Consider the following 15,723-nt stretch of genomic DNA (forward strand, 5'->3'; position numbering starts at 1 on the left):
ATGATTTGCCTCAATTTCCTGTTACGGATTCTCATCGTTAGTCTTTCTTCTAATTTGGCATTAATTTTAATCTTTGAAGAAGTAGGTGGCCCACTGCACGGCAACAGCTGATTCAGAAATGACTGCCACAGAAGCAAGTGATCCTTTCTTATTGGTTAAAATAGAATTGATTTCATTTTTATTTGGTGCCTCCCTACTTGCCTTATGAAGAATATATACATAATGTATAGGCATTAGTCTTCTAAGACTTTGGCTTATCTCATTCTATGTAACTGATCCATGAAACAAGGAATAATCCCAATTTTACAAAAATGTTAAAGTAATGCTATGAAGTATTTAAAGGCAGTATATCCAATGACAATAATTTGGGCTCAACCATTATTATGTTGACTTTCATTATATATGAAATTATCTAGAGAACTAAAATGTGTCTCTGATATTATATGTATATATATGTATATATGTATGTATACATACATATATGTGTGTATATATATAAATATATATGTATATATGTGTATATATGTATGTATACATACATATATGTGTGTGTGTATATACAAATATATATATATATATATATATATATATGAATTAGTGGAAAACTTAGAAATAAATCACTAGCTTTCTAGGTAGTCCTCAAGCACATGTGAATATACCTTATACAAAGAAATGGACACACACACACACACACACACACACACACATCTCAATCTTTTTTTTTTCCCTACCATCTATAAACAAACTCCAACTAGCTGGACAAGAACACAGCAGCTTTTAAAACAGGATATGGCAATACAGTTAGCACTTCAGGGTGTGTGACATAAAGTCTATCTAGCTTTGTAAAAACCTTTAAAAAGAAGGTAATTGCCTTTCTCACTCTGTGATTATCTGACCTTACACATGTAATTAACCAGGTTCTGAGGCACTAAGAAGTTAGATGATTTGCCCAGGATTATACAACTTGTGTCAGAAACAGGTCTTTAACCCAGGATATAAACCAGCTCCCCATTTACGATAGCGTACTACCTCTATTTTTGTTCAACTATTTTTTTCAGTCATGTCTGACTCTTCACAACCGGGATTTTCTTGGCAAATACTGGAGTAATTTGCCATTTCCTTCTCCAGCTCATTTTACAGATGAGGAACTGAGGTAAACAGAGTTAAGTGACTTGCCCAGGGTCACACAGCTAGTAAGTGTCTGAGGCCAGGTTTGAACTCAGGAAAATGAGTCTTCCCGACTCCAGGCCCAGGGCTCTATCTATTGTGCCACCTAGCTGCCTCGTAATAACAGACCCCCACACCAAAGGATACAAAGAAATATGTGACATGGACCTTATAGGTATACCGGGGAGGTCAATTTTTTTTGTCTCCTTCAGCTATTGATTTTGATTCTATGATTCCATCATTGATCTGTCCCACAGTGATGGACCTCTAAATCCTACAGCCTTTACAGTATTTACCAATCACTTGAGATTTAATATGGATGACTTTGTAATTGTGGCTTAACTTTTCATGTGTGCATTTTTCCCCAATAAGATAGTAAGCACTTTACAGACAAGAGGCTATATTTTTTGTTTCTTCTGTGTTTCTCACAACTTCTAGCACAGCTAGCTGTGTGACCCTGGGCAAGTCACTTAACCTCAATTGCCTTGTCAAAAAAGCAAAAAACAAAAAAAAGACAACTTCTAGCACAGCTCAAATCCTACCTACCTTCTGACAGTCTTACATGTATATGATGTCCTCAATGGTCAACGTACAAAGGCCCATTACCAACCTCATCTGCCAATGTCTCCACGACTTCCTTGCCTCTTTATTTCAGTCATTTTTCAGTTGTATCTGACTCTTCATGACCCAATTTGGGGTTTTCTTGGTAAAGATACTGGAGTGGTTTGCCATCTCCTTCTCCAGATCATTTTACAGATGAGGAAATTGAGGCAAACAGGGTGAAGTGACTTGCCCAGGGTCACACAGCTAGTAAGTGTCTGAGGCCAGATTTGAACTCAGGGAGATGAGTCTTCTTGATACCAAGGCTAATGCTCTACCCTCTGCGCCACCCAGCTGCAGTTCTACTGACAACAAGACTGGGAGAATTTTTTAAGAATATTAGAAGTGGACGTGGATGAATGGCTTACTTGCATAAAGGACTAAGCCTATCCCATTATGTAATGTGGAAATATGATAGCAATCATCTAGCTGCATGGAAACTGATAAGGAGGAAAAAGCAAAGAAAACCCCAACATCTGCCACTCAGCTGGACCTTTAACAAGAGACTTGTCTACTAAATTATCAACCCAAAGCAGGGTGTTTATGTTTCCCCTTATCACTGTAGCTACAATCAAGACACAGAAAGGTTAGAAACACAGATCTGATCAGACATGCAGCATGCAATCCAAAAACATGTGTCTTTCATGATACCAGACCAGGTATAGGCTGACCCTTGAGAAATGTTGGGAATATCTTTTGTGAAGGGTTGAGTTGGTCAAGAATATGAGTAGGGTAAGAACTGAATTTCTGCCCTCATTCTGTTTCTCTTGTGGTACCAGAGCAGTTATGTGTTTGTTTGTTTTCTGTTGTATGTTTGTGTGTTTATTTTTATTGTTATAAAATTACAGCTTAGTGAGTATCTGAAGTCACATTTGAACTCAGGTCCTCCTGACTCTAGGGCCAGTTCCCTACCTATTGGAGCCACCTAGCTGTGTGTGTGTGTGTGTGTGTGTGTGTGTGTGTGTGTGTGTATTTAAATGTGCGAAAGCTAATCACATCAGCTCTGGGCTTTACTTGAGTCCTATAACTTGGTTGTAAACATAGCCAATGTGGGACTACTTTAGGTTTTGGGAAGCCAGGTGACAAGAAAGAATTTCTCAGAGCTGCTACTCCTGACTCATAACAAGGCACAAAGGGAAGGCTGTCCTATCTATCAGTAGGCCAGATGTCCTTTGTCATTTAAAACTCTATAGAGCCTACCTGCCTAAGACTTACCCCACTTTCCATGCTCCATTCCAGCCAAACTGGGTCTTCTGAGTATACAACATTCCATCTCTGTCTTTTTATACAGGCTTGGAATGTATTTGCTCCTTACCTCTGCCTCTGAGAATTCCCTCGATTCCTTCAAATTTCAGCTCAGGTGCTCATCCCCCATGAAGCCTTCCCTTCACGTCTTAGTCCTAGCTTCGCCTCAGATTACTTTGCATTTACTCCCTCCTACACTTCATGTGGGTAGCTAGGTGGTGCAGTGGATAGCACACCAGCCCTGGAGTCAAGAGGACCTGAGTTCATATCTGGCCTCACACACTTACTAGCAGTGTGACCCTGAGCAAGTCACTTGATCCTGTTTGCCTCAGTTTCTTCATCTATGAAATAAACTGGAGAAGAAAATGGAAGCTATTTCAGTATCTGTGCCAAGAAAACCCCAAATGAGGTCACAAATTGAACAACAAAACATTTCATATATAATTTGTGTTTACTTATCTGTGCACTTAGAATGTAAGTTTTTATTTTAGTTTTTATATTCCCAGACCCTGTCACAGTGACTGGTACACAGTAGGCATCTAAAAAATGTTTGTTGAGTGAATGAATACACTTACATGCTCTTTCCCTGAATAATATAATATCAGGAAGGTTCAGACAGTCAGACCAAGGCCAACCTGAAGAATTTACTCCTATAAGCTGGATTTTTTTTAATAGGTTTAGGACCCTAAAAGGAAATACGTATATGGCACTAATGGGATAGAAGGGGAAGATGAGGCAGTACCATTTTTAAGGAAGTTTTAGCTATGAACTATAAGTAAGACAGGAGAATTAGCAGGAGGCAGATAGCAGGCAATGGAGAAGGCCCTAAGTGGGAAAGGAAAGGAATAATAAGCATTCATGCAGAGCCTACTTTGTGCCAAAGTGCTTTATACATATTAGCTCAGTTGATGTTACAAGGTGGGTGCTATTATCTCCATTTTACAGTTGAGGAAACTGATGCAAACGGAGGTTAAGTGACTTGCCTAGGGTCACATAGCTAGTATCTGAGGTTAGATCTGAACTCAGATCTTCCTGACTTCAGGCGCAGCATTCTATCAGCTATACTACCTCGGAGCCTGAGTGACAGCAAGAACAGAAGACACAGATCATACAATAAGTGAATAGAAGAAGGATACTGTTGTTCAGTTTTGTTCAACTCTTCACCCCCCATTTGGGGTTTTCTTGGTGAAGATAATGGAGAGGTTTACCATTTCTTTCTCTAGCTCATTTTACAGATGAGGAAACTGAGGCAAACAGGGTTAAGTGACTTGCCCAGGGTCACACAGCTAGGAAGCGTCGAGGCCAGATTTGAACTCAGGAAGATAAGTTTTCCTGACTGTAGGCTCAGCACGCTATCCATTACACCACATCACTGCCCACCTATGTATACATATATTTGGTCATTTGTTTTTTCCAGCCCTTAAATAAAGGCACAGCCTTCAGATAAAGGCAACTTTTACATGAGGGAGTATGGTAGCATGACCTTTACCACTCAAAGAGAAGAAGTGGAAAAAACTTGAGCTACGAAAGCCATTAGTCCCTCCACAGATACCACCCCCACCCACATCCCCATTTCATCCAAGAGTCCCACGAGGGCTTAGGACACCAAGGTGGAGATCTCCATCTGTGTTTAGATTTGCAGACCTCACAAGCCAAGGACCCCGCGTCTCCTCGGGGAGTTTCACAATGCCATTTTGTACAGAGCTTATCTTTCTCTTACTTGAATCCCAATGGAGGAGGTAGAAGGTAGGTAAGCGAAACAAGGACAGAGAGATACAGCAGCTGACCTGCCCACGTGAACTCCACCCAAGCATGGGCACAGCTCCAGAAAGTCATCTGACTAGTCAAATACTAAGGAAAATTGGCCCTGGGCCTTTTTGTGGTTCTGTCATTCATAGCAGCCATCACAGAGCAGACCATTCAGAGATTTCAGTCAGCATTATCTCTCCTACACCCCATGAAAAAAAAACAAAAAACAAAACAAAAAACAGAATATGCTCCCAAGCCTGATTGCTCAGTTAGATCATTGTTCTCCCAGTCACTCAAGCTCAAAACCTCAAAGTCATCTGCAGCCCTTCTCTCTCCCTCACCTCTCATAACTGATCCATCACCAAGCTGCTATTCTTCCCAGGTAATGGCTCTCACATCTGCCTTTTCTTTTCCATTTCCACTCCTAATATCGTATCTGGACGACTAAAGTAGCTTCTTACCTAGCCTTCCTGCCCTGGCTCTCCCCCCCCCCCCCCATCCACCTAGCACATGTATGCCGGAATAATCTTCCTAAAACATGACTTTGATCAAATCATTCAGCTGTTCAAAAGCCAGCAGTGCTTCATCCTTCCCAGGAAGATGAAAGTCCAAAGTCTGGCATTCAGGGCCTTCTATCATCTGGTCTCTATCTTGAAAGATCATGAGCTGAAGTTAGGAAGGATTTAGAGCTGGAATGAATCTTAAGGAGCAGCTAGGTGGTGCTGCAGATAGAATACTGGGCTTGCAGTCACAAAGACCCATCTTTCTGAGTTCAAATCTGCCCTCAGACACTTAATACCTCTCTGTGACCCTGAGCAAGTCACTTACCCTGTTTGCCTCAGTTTCCTCATCTGTAAAATGAGCCGGAAGAGGAACTAGCAAGCCATTCAGTATCTTTGCAGAGAAAACCCCAAATGGGGTCAGAAAGGCCTGAAACAACTGAACAAATTTGGAAGTAATCCCAAGGAATATCAAAAGTACCTAATTAAGACCCTAGTAGACCTGAGTTTGAATCATAGGTTCAATACTTACTAGCTGGGCAAGTCATTAACCTCTCTGAGCCTCAGTTTCCCCATCTTGAACTAGATGATTGATCCCTGGGAGGTTCTTTCCAACTCTGAATCTATGATCCTGATTCATTGAGTTTTCATCTGTGAAATGAGGATAATATTTGTACATAGAAATGTGAAAATGCTTTGTAACTGTTAGACTCTTATTGTTATCATTAAAGGATTTTCTGTCTTCAGAGCCCTCTATGAAAATGTAAATTATCCCTGAGGACTAGAGGGTGGGGGTGGGCTCATGTCTTAAATCCTTAGCTTAGTGAGGATTAATGTATCCCATTGCCTTTCAAAGTGAAAAGTCTAGGAAAATGGGACAGGATGCCTCAGGGATGAAAGACCAGAAGATGGGGGAGAAAAGATGAGTCAAAGGCAGTTGGGATGATACCAAAGACAGACTTTGCCCACTTCATGATTTTGCCCTGGGTAGGCCCTTGATAGGATTTTCAATCTTATTGTTGTTATTCAGTCATTTCAGTCATATCTGACTCTTTGTGACCCCATTTGGGGGGGTCTTCTTGGCAAAGATACTGGAGTGGTTTGCATTTCCTTCTCTAGTTCATTTTACAGAGGGGGAAACTGAGGCAAACAGGGTTAAGTGACTTGCCCAGGGTCACACAACCAGGAAATGTCTGAGATCAGATTTGAACTCAGGGAGATAAGTTCTCCTGACTTCAGGCCCAGTATTCCATCTGCTTCACCACTTAGCTGCCTTTCAATTTTCTAGGTACACATTAAAGCAATGATTTTCACACTGTGAGAGTTCTGTGCAACCCTGAGGCTTTTAAGTGATGCTGCTCACTGGTGTCAGACAGTTATTTTATGGCTCCTCCACCAGCTCTGGGCTTCAGTTCTGACCCAGTGCTGGCTGTTGGGCTACCACAGTTTAAAAGTCTGCGTGGTACCACAATCTAAGAACACTAACATACTGCGTGAGGGAGCCCGTGCTCCAAGATGCTAGGGCCTTCCCCCTCTTGATGATCTCAAATTTATTCTGTATACATATCTTTGTACATGATTGTTTTTATGCTGTCTCCTCCACTAGACTTTGAGCTCCTCAAAAACAGGGACTATTTTTTTTCTTGGGCCTTCTTTATACTTCTAGTGCTTAGCAGTGCCTGGCCCATAGTAGGTGTTTACTAAATGTTTGTTGACTGACTGACTGACTGACTTACCAGATGGGCTTTCAAAATAATATTATCCCTAGTCAGGAGGACCTGAGTTCAAATCTGGCCTCAGACACATAACCCTTACTAGCTGTGTGACCCTGGGCAAGTCGCTTAACCCCATTGCCTAGCAAAAACAAAAACAAATAAATAATGCCATCTCTTGTGGTAACATGGAGGTAAAAACACTGGATCTGGGTTCTAGTCTTGCCTGAACAGCTAAGTAGCTATGTGACTTGTGGACAAATAATATCAACTTTTGGGGCCTTGGTTTGTTTCCTCCTCTACAAAATGAAAGATTTCTGAAGGCGTGGACCCAAATGATCTCTGGAGTTCCCTCCCAACTCTAACATTTTGTACATAAAACAATTTTCTATCCATCCTTCATCTAAGACCTTGCCATTCTTTCCAGCAACTAATTCCACTCTAAGGCTCCTCTATAGAACCTTTTATGAGTTGGAGCCATCACAATTATCTAGCTGATCTCTTCCAGCTGCAACTTAATCTGCTTCCTTGGCCTCCCTTAATTAAGAGCCCTCCACGATTTGCCTTAAACCCAGTCTTTGGAGTCCTACATGCATGCCCTCCCTAGGAGCTAAAGCCTGGCTCACACATACCAAGCAATACTTTCCCAGAAACTAATAATAGCTGCAGCTCTTCTTTGAATTCAGATTTTCACCATTCCTCTAGTATGTTCAGATGCTCCCCCACCTCTGTTTTTATCCACTCTCTGAGTCTTTCTAAGGATCTTCTTCACGTCATTATAGATTCATAGGTCCAGAGCTGGAAGGGACCTTGGAGGCAGTCTATTTGAACACTTTCATTTTATTTGAGTCTTAAGGAGATGAAGTGACTGCCAGAGGTCATATAAGTAGTAACTGATAGAAGCAGTATTTGAATTTTGGTCCTCTTTCCACTGTGTTCTTATCTATTCACTAAAAAACCAGTGGACTTGATCTGAGATCCTGTAGATTCTAACCAACTTCAGTCCTGATTTTAATATTGTGTTTTTTAAATTTTTTAAAATTTATTTTTAACATTCTTTTGTTTTAAATTTTGAGTTCCAAATTCCCTCCTTCCTTCCCACCCTTCCCCCACTCCCTGAGAAAACAAGCAATAAGGTATTAATTAAACATGTGAAATCATGCAAATATGTCTTCATATTAGTCGTATTTTTTTAAAGTAGGAAAACTTAAGAAAGTGAGAAAATCATACATCAATTTGCACTCAGAGTTTATCAGTTCTCTGTCTGGATGTGGGTTGCATTTTTCCATCATGAGTCTTCTGGAATTGTCTTGAATCATTGTGTTTATCAGAGTAGTTGATCATTATTACAGCATTGCCCTTACTGTGCACAATGTAACATTGTGTTTTGCACCCTTTATTTGATATGACTACAACTGAGTTACCTATAGAGAGCAGTTAGACCACAGTGTTAACCTGGCGTGATGGGTAACGTACACCCTTTGAGCTTCTAAGAGAGGAATGGAGGAGGAACTTCCCTCAGCAATTCCAGTTATGCATTGCCAGGATTTTAAGCCCTCACTGTCCATTGATAAAATCCAACAACAAACATCTTTTTACCTTAATTCACTCAGGACTGGCATAGGTGAACCCCAGTGACCTCAAGCCCCTCAGCCCAATGTTTCTAGTGTTGTTTGTCCCTAGTTGTTGAAGAGGACCAACGACTTTATGGGTGTTTGTTGTCTTGACTTGAGTGTGAATTGGATTTAAGTGAGGCGGAGTTGCACAAAGCCATCAGTTTTAGAGTCATCAAAGTTCAGTTGCAAGACAAAAGTCAAGACAACTGTTGATGACCCAGGATGCAGTGGATGACCTTGGCATCTTTGATGTCTGACCAAGCTCTAAGCACTCCACAGCACCTACTTCAGCTGCCTTCATGGCCATTGGAACAAATTGTCATCTGGGAAAGTCTTCACAGCCTTATTAGTTATGTGACCCTGGGCAGGTCACTTAACCCCACCGACTAGCAAAAAACAAAACCAACAACAAATTCTTCACAGCCTAATATTATAGCTCCTAGAAAACAGAAGACTGTCCTACTCAAAATGCCAAAAGTCAAATCAAGCCTTAAACCTGGGCCCAGAATTAATCCCAAACCAATCAGATACTCCAAGTAGCTCATTCTTCTTTGGTTTCCTCTTATGGCAGTCTCAGTTTCCTCAACTATAAAATGGAGAAAACAATCACACCTATCAGGCAGAGTTGTTGTGAGGAGCATTTCGCACACCTTCAAGTGCTATACAAGTGCAAGCTGTTGTTGTCATTGTTGCCAACCTAGGTCCCAGGAAGATGTCCCGGTTTAGCTGGGTGGGAGAAGGGTGCATGCAATTGGAATCAAGAAGACCTCCATCCCAGCTTATGTCTGTAGAATGGAGATGTTAGTACCCAGGATACAGAGTTGTTGTGAAGGTTAAATGAGCGATACCTGCAAAGAGCTTTATAAATGCTAACTATTATTGTTGTTATGTTCTTGGAAGTTGGTTTATCTTGGGACTTCTTGGTTCTGGGACTTTTTGCCTCATGCTTCTGGGTCTCTCTCTCTCTCTCTGTATATATATATATATATATATATATATATATATATATATATATATATATATATATATATATATATATATCAAAGGAACATAACAATCTGACTTGTTTCAATTCATTCCTATTACTGTTCAGTCTTTAAGTCGCATCCGACTCTTTATAACCCCTTGACCATACTGTCCATAGAGTTTTCTTGACAAAGATACTGGAGTGGTTTACCATTTCCTTCTCCAGTGGATTAAGACCAACAGAGAGGTTAAATGACCTGCCCAGGGTCACACTGCTAATATGTAACTAAGACCAGATTTAAATACAGGTCTTCCTGACTCCAGGCCTAGCACTCTATCCACTAAGCCACCTAACTGCCTTCTTCAATTCACTCACAGGGGCATCCTATTCAATTCCTGCAAACAACTGAATGCTTCCAAGGCTTATGAACATAGGATATTTATTGTTATATTAATCAAAGCAAAATTATTTCATATCATGTATAGGGCATAGAAGGGGCTTGCATGAATTAGTAATCACCTCCCAGTGCTGGGTACTTTTCAACTCTTCCTCTCCTTTATTTTCTACCCTGAAAAGTTCACCACCAACTCAAAATGACAATGGGCCAATCCAATACTTTTAGAAAGGCAATCATGGCTCCTGAGGCAATTGCACATCCCCATTGGACCTGGTGTCAGGAAGACTTATTTTCCTGAGTTCAATTCCTGCCTCAGAAACTTACTAGTTGTGTGACCCTGGGCAAGTCACTTAATCCTGTTTACCTCAGTTCCTTATCTAGAAAATGGGCTGGAGAAGGAAATCCCATACCACTCTAGTATCTTTGGCAAGAAAACTTCAAATGGGGTCATGGTGAGTCATACACAACTGAAATGACTCAACAACAAAATATATTTTTTTTATGGGAGCAGCTAGATGGTACAGTGGAGAGAATGCCATGCTTAGAGTCAGGAAGATTCCTCTTTGTGAGTTCAAATCCAGCCTCAGACACCTATTAGATGTGTGCACCTGGGCAAGTCACTTAACCCTGTTTACCTGAGTTCCTCATCTGTAAAATGAGCTGGAGAAGGAAATGGCAAACCACTCCAGTATCTTCCCCAGGACAACTCCAAATGGGTACAAAGAGTCAGACGCCACTGAAAACGACTGAACAACAAAACTCAAGAGTGAACAGCCACTTCAGCTGGTGCTATTATAGCTGCCATCACCACCAACACTGCTATGTATATCTTTCACTCAGTTGCCAAATTAATATTTGTAAGACACATTCTAACCATGGCACTCCCTTGCTCAAAAATCTTTATTGTGTCCCTATTGCATTAAGGAAAAAAAGACAAATTTCTTAGCCTACTATTTAAAACTTTGCACAGGCTGGCTCTCACCTGCCTTTGAGGCAGGTCATATGACTCCTCTTTAATTATTCTATAGTCTAGTCAAACTGTCCTACCAACTGTCCTATAAACCTCATCCCTATGCACTTTGTTTCCCAAGGCAAGAATGCATTTTGTTTTGTAACCTGAGCCTTTTGGAATCCCTAACTTTCTTTAAGGCTCACTTTAAAAAAAAAACAGCATTTTATTTTTTCCAATTACATGCAAAGATAGTTTTCAACCTTCATTTTTTTAAAATAAGATTTTGAGCTCCAAATTTTTCTCCCTTCCTCCCTCCCTCCCTCCCCTCCCCAAGATAGCAAGCAATCTGATGTAAGTTACATATATGCATTCGTGTTAAACTTTTTCACATTAGTCATGTTGTGAAAGAAGAAAGAGAACAAAAGGGAAAAAAACATGAACAAAGCAAACAAAACAGTGAACATGGTATGCTTCGATCTGCATTCAGACTCCATAGTTCTTTCTCTGGATGTGGATAACATTTTCCATCATGAGTCTTTTGGAATTCTCTTAGATCACTGCATTGCTGAGAAGAGCTAAGTCTGTCATAGTTGATCCTGGCACAATGTTGCTGGTCATGTATACACTATTCTCCTGGTTCTGCTCACTTCACTCAAAATCAGTTCATGTAAGACTCACCTTCTGTAGGAAGTCTTTTGGACCCTTTCCCACCATTTCTCAATGCACTCTCCATCTTGAAGTTATCTTTTATTTACTTGTCTCTGTAGATGCCTTATGTACTCCTTCAGGAGAATGTATGCTTCTGGAAGACAAGGACTTTCTCCTTTATTTTTGTCTTTATATCAACCAAGTGCTGACATATATATATATATATATATATATACACACACACACACACACACACACACATATACACACATACACACACATGCTGATGTATGTGTACATATATACATATATAACATGTAAGTATAATATATATATATACACATATACATATTTCCAATGTCTTGAACATTGTATGTCTTTAATAAGTGCCTGTAGAATTGAATTGAATTGAATGGCAGCCATACCCCTTCGTCCTGTAGCGTTCTTGGAAAGTGAGGAGCTTTGGCTTGGGGGGAAAGGGGATTTCCAACCAGTACCTGATTTACTACTACATACTTTTATATATGTTTCCTGCCTACCTCCCTTTCTACGCTTGAAAAGAGATGAGAAGAGGGAGAAAAAATAGGAAAGGTTCCCAGCTTTCGTCCTCCAAGGGGATAAACCAACTTAATCCCACTAAAGAGATTTTTTTTTAAAGTGGGGAGGTGAGAGTAAGGGGGGGGGTAGAAAGAGCTTATAAACAAGTGGTTGTAAAAGGTTGTTGTTATTGTTGTTTTACATTTAATTCCTACAGCATTTGAAGGTTCCTCTTTTGCCACCAATACAATTGAATACAATCGCCTTCCCTGGCAGTGCTCTTTTCCCCTCGATCTTCTCTTTTCCCAATAAGGTTGTGGTCAAAGCAGAAAAATTCCTACCCTTATTCTACCCTTCTCCCATAAGTCCACTGAGACAAGAAACTTTCACTGTAATACATTTGTCCCAAAGTCTATGATTTTCCTTTCATTAAGGACATAGAACCATGAGAGATGAACAGTCTCATACTGTTGGTTATATTATTTCTTAATAATTCCTTTTAACTACCTAAAGCTTTTGTTTTACTGTGTATTGGGGCTTAACTGTCTCCCAAGTATAGTAATAAAAGTTTTCAATGTGTTCTTAAAATTTAAAGCCTTGAGGTCAGCACCCAAAACTGAAACGAGCCAAAGAAAAATGTGCAAATTACTTTAAAAAAAAACGTTGCATACTTTACTTCAAGTTTCAGATTAGTATGTTTTTCAGTGCTGGAGTTTTAAATGTCCTTTCCAAGACAAAAAGGAAAATGTAGCAGCCCAAGAGACTCAAAGTAGAGAAAAGAGAATTATTTTAATACTGATTCCTATTTGGATATTACCTCATGAACACAACTCCTCTGAACCTGAAGCAAATGAATTTTATGTTCTCTTGTGTTTATTTACTTAGGAATTTAAAAATTCTTTTTCCTAATTTCCCATCCCTTTGTTATTTGCTACATTATATGATACAGTATATATATATGTATATGTATATATATGTGTGTATATATATATATATATATGCAGAGAGAGAAAAAGTATGTGTATACATGCACTATATATATATATATGCCACTAAAAAAAAAAGCTTTATTATGAAATTCAGAGTTGAAATTCCTACAAAGTCCTAATGCTCTAATACTCTGTCACAGAATTCCTATTTGAAATCCAGAAAAAGATTTTCTTGTAGTCTTCTAATTTTAACTCATACTATTAGAGCTTCTGAAGCCTTTGCTTCCAGGTAAAATAATCTTTCATCTCCTAGCCAAGTAGCACTACCCCTACTGGGTTTAATGTTAATGTATACATACATACATATATATATATATATATATATATATATATATATATATATGTGTGTGTGTGTGTGTGTGTGTATATATGTATATATATGTACATATATATGTATATGTAAACACACATGCACTCACACACACCAGATCTAAATGATATATATGTATGTGTATGTATATATGTGTGTGTACGTAGATATATATGAATATATACACATATAAAAGATATATAGAGATACACATATATAACATATACACATACATATGCATGTGTGTATATATGTATTAATGAGTACAGTCACCCTGTCTCCTGATTTTTTTTTATTTGCCTGTAACTTTTTTTTAGCATTTATTGGTGGACTTAGGAGATGAGCCTGCTTCAGACTAACTCCCTATTTGGATATTGACAGATATTCTAGACATTGACTAACCTCCTATTATGAGATAATGACAATTGCAGAGAAAAGAAAACTTAAAATCTTCAAATGTTAAAGCTGGAAAGGAATATTAGAGGTCACCTAGTCCAGGCACAATTATCCAACCATGATTATTTTCTTTTTAACTTCTAAGTCTATTCACAAATCCCATCAAAGACGTAGCCAGGCATATTAAACATACCCACAGCCCCTCATGGTAGGAAATGGGGGCTCCTTGTTAATTTCAGATAAATGTCCATTTCTCTAGGTGTCAGGGATGCAAACTTGTAAGAAATGACATAGCACCAATTCTTTGTGCCCCTGTTTTCCTGTTTCCAACCTATTTTGTGGCTGACTATGGGAAGAGATTAGTTCCCTGCTAATTGTGCTGTTGGTTTTGTGATCCTATGAAAACCCCCTAAAAGTCTGCATGCAAAACCAATGAGCTAGAACATGCTGGCAAGCTTAGTTCCAACACGACCAATGTAGCAGGAAAAGATTTTAAAATCATTGCCACTCTCCAGGCACAATGGAACACACAAGTGTTTACAAGGGGATTAAAAGCTGCTTTAGGGAGTTGCATTGAAGATTCCTTTCTCTGACAAGTTTCCTGAAAAACCTGTTGGAACTCTCTCCAGTTCATCAGATTCCAAGCACTCTCAGATGATTTTATTTACTTTATTTTAATTAATTTTAAAAGACCTGGAACATATTGGTAAAATATACTCCCTGGCCCCAGTGAGCAAAAACTATTAACAACCTGCCCAATTACTGGAGAAGAAAAAAAATCTACCGACCCCTAGCACCTGGTAATTAAAATTGCTAATCACCAGCAATTATCTGGCAGAGCTTTATAGCCAAGAGAAACAGTTTGACCCTTTGCCCATTGAAAGAAGAATGTTTGCTGTCTATTGATAAGCGCTTAGGCAAAGCTGTCTTCAGCTCCTGCCTATTAAGTGGCCGCTAATAAGAAGTCAACAAAAGAACTCTGACATCTGCGATGGGGACTTCCCTGGGACCAGGTCTAAGTGCACAGGTGTTTGATGTGCTCCTGCCAAAGAACGTGGACAGGAGTGGGAAAGTTTACCAATAATTAGGCCAACAGTCCTCGTTTCGAAGTTGGCAGCCCCGTCACCCAGCAGCAGCAGCAGCAGCAGCAGCAGCAGCAGCAGCAGCAGCAGCAGCAGCACAGGCAATCACCTAACCAGCATGGTAATTAGGTTCTAACATTCAGATAAAGTAAAACCAGGAAGCCTGCTCCCTCGAAAGCAATAGTTGTGAGATTGTTTTTATTCTCCTCGTTTCCTTGCTAATGATTCTTCTTGTATTCATACAAATGAAAGATGAATTATTAAAAAGGCAAGAACATTTTCTGTCCAAAGTCCTGGATGGGCCATATCTATTTATTTTGTGAGAAACAAACAAACAAACAAAAAGTTTCTCTACCATTATTCAAAAAGTCAGTCAAAGATGTCACCTGAATAACACAAGTTTATTATAAAAGCCAGAGTTAAAGTTGCTCACAAAATAGATACCCTAATCCTCTGTCATGGAGTTCTTATTTGGAGTCTTCCCATTTTAGCCAATATCTCTTGAAGCTCCTGGGACCATTGCTGCCTGATTACAGAAACTTTAATCCCCAAATCCATCAGATTTACAGAGAATTCACTTCCCCTTTGGGGTTTAAGGTTAAGGTAGTTTTAGGATATTAACATGCTCACCGAATGATCCCAGCTGTTTCCCTTTTATCTTCAATGAGACAAGGAAAGTTTAACTTTAGATATCTGTGATTTCACTCAAGCACTGCAAAGATCGAAAAAAAAGAAAAGAAAGGCAGTGGAAGGATGGAAATCAAATAGGCAGTTTGCTAGCCTAGCTAGCTAGCATCATAGTGGTCCCATACCATCCTTTAAGGCATTGCTGAGAAAATAAAATACATTTTCCATT

The sequence above is a fragment of the Phascolarctos cinereus genome, unplaced genomic scaffold (assembly GCF_003287225.1).
Source record: "Phascolarctos cinereus isolate Bilbo 61053 unplaced genomic scaffold, phaCin_HiC Scaffold_7;HRSCAF=346, whole genome shotgun sequence".
Classification (NCBI taxonomy): domain Eukaryota; kingdom Metazoa; phylum Chordata; class Mammalia; order Diprotodontia; family Phascolarctidae; genus Phascolarctos; species Phascolarctos cinereus.